The sequence below is a fragment of the Corvus moneduloides genome, chromosome 1, assembly GCF_009650955.1.
Source record: "Corvus moneduloides isolate bCorMon1 chromosome 1, bCorMon1.pri, whole genome shotgun sequence".
NCBI classification, from domain to species: Eukaryota; Metazoa; Chordata; class Aves; order Passeriformes; family Corvidae; genus Corvus; species Corvus moneduloides.
In genome coordinates this window covers 42,863,063-42,865,223 of record NC_045476.1, presented here as the reverse complement: position 1 = coordinate 42,865,223, position 2,161 = coordinate 42,863,063, and positions in this window count along the sequence as shown.

The following is a 2,161-nucleotide window of genomic DNA, read 5'->3' as shown; positions in this document are numbered from 1 at the left end:
AGATTGTTACTCCTTCACCGTATTTTCCTAAAATCACAACCAAGAAATCGTACACAGTGTTCTACGTATATACAGCAATGCCTAAAAAAATGCAGTACTGAAAAAAAATGAAGATCTTCTGTCTCAGAAAATTTTCTGCAAACTTTGCCTGTTCTATTATTTTCAGCAACTGTCATCTGATCAGAAGTACAGCTTTACAGACTAAAATGTATAGAATTGAAGGAAGCCAGCATATGCTATTTTAGTGATTGTATTATCTAAAGTAGGACTTCCATCTGTTTCAGACCTAATTATTACATCATCTTTATGTAGCTCAATTTACAATGAGTGAATTAAATGCTTATGTGAGTGGTTCATACAATGTGAAACACAGCTGTGTCATTTTTATAGACAGAACAGGGCAAAATGTTCTAGACACACTGAATTTCATTTTTCTACTGTGTATACAAAAAAAACCCCTTTTGTAGCAAATATTTTTCCCACTCTCTTAGCAATACACAATTGTATTTTGGAGAACCATACAGCATATACTCTTACTGCAATAAAATCCCAGATATTTTCATCTGCCAAAGAAAAGACCATGAGCTTAGTGATCAAAACAGCAGTCTCTTTGAAAAGCATTCAGCTGGTTCTTCCTAACCTAGTTGTTGCCAAACAAAGACAGATTAAGATTAATTGCAGTAATTAAGCAAAAAGACAGGCTACAGCATTAGTAGAAGCAATGTATCACGTTCATTGTTCCCAGATACTTTATTCAACAGGAAAACAGAAAATCACATGAGCTCTAGTCAACGTAATGCACATTTTCTATAAGGATTAACTCTTCAGCTGATACCAGTTACAAGGCATGTGCATGCATAGTTTCGTATAGCATGTCACTCTTCAAAAATCCCCTTAGCTAGTAAAAGTGAGCTAGATTTAGAACATATTTTTTGACTAGATTATAACCCTCTAAAATACTTTAATGGGAGCAATTTTTTTTAAACTACCTATTTTTTACTTGCATTTCAAATTTCATCTGACACACTGTAGTGAAAAGAGAGGTAGAATATAGTTTAGGGTCTAGAAAAAGCTCTTGTTTCAAACCAGATAAGGAATAGCCACCATTTTATCTTTGCTTTGCTTATCCAAGATTTTTACTTGCTTTTCAGTTGGGGTTGGGTTTGGGTTTTGTTATTGCTTTTTGTGTGTTTACTTCAGAAGACATGCACTCTGCCTGAGGCCAGTTTTGGTCACATCAAGGGTTCAGGTTACAGTGTCACCAGGCTCCCAGCAGGACACTGCAAATTAGCCATATTGCAATCACAAGGCTTGGCTGTATATCCATTCTGAAAGCCAGGGTATTGGTTGTTGTTTCCTCAGAATGAAAAATGAAGGACTGCTGGATCTCTCAAATACACACCCTATCAGGGTAGAAAGCTAGATTTAGAAACTACGTTCATATTTAGGACATTCTAAGGTATATAAATAGTTTTTGACCAATAGTTTACACACTCAGCATAAATTCCATGTGCCTCCAAAGCTGCTCTCCCAGGACTTTTCCCATCCATTTTGTCCCCACAGATCTGGACATAAAAGCAGTCTCTGCTTAGAAAGACACAATCAGAGATTATTTCAATTAAATAAAAAAATTCCTCTTACGTCCACTTCAGTGTGGCACAGACACAACCTGTTTTGCCAGGGTTGGCACAGCTTAAGGCTTAGTCATTAGTCATTAGGACAGAAATACACATGTTAAGAAATCAATAGGCAGTTTTGCAAGCAGAAAGGTAGCAGAAAATAAACAGAGCTGTACTCTAGGAAGCAGTGATATGTTTTTGTCATTTAAGCTTTGAATTGGAGAGTGAATCTGATGGTGGGAAGAAAACATGAAGCACAACTGAGGACGGGAGAATGTGTCCCTTGCAAATAACTTCCCATGAATAGCTGCCTGCTCTGACATCTTTTGATTGAGCTATTCTAGAGCTAACCCTCTGCTTGTAAATACTGATGCTAATCTTGTTTCAGAAATGTTTCATCTTGGCAAGGCATTAATAAACACTGTACCAGAAATGTTTGGAGTCCAGCCAAGCACAAGGCCTTGCTACAACAGATCAATCAACAGTGGAGGTAGGTGAAGACCAGAAGGATGTTCAAATGTGGTCTTTGAGAACATTTTGAT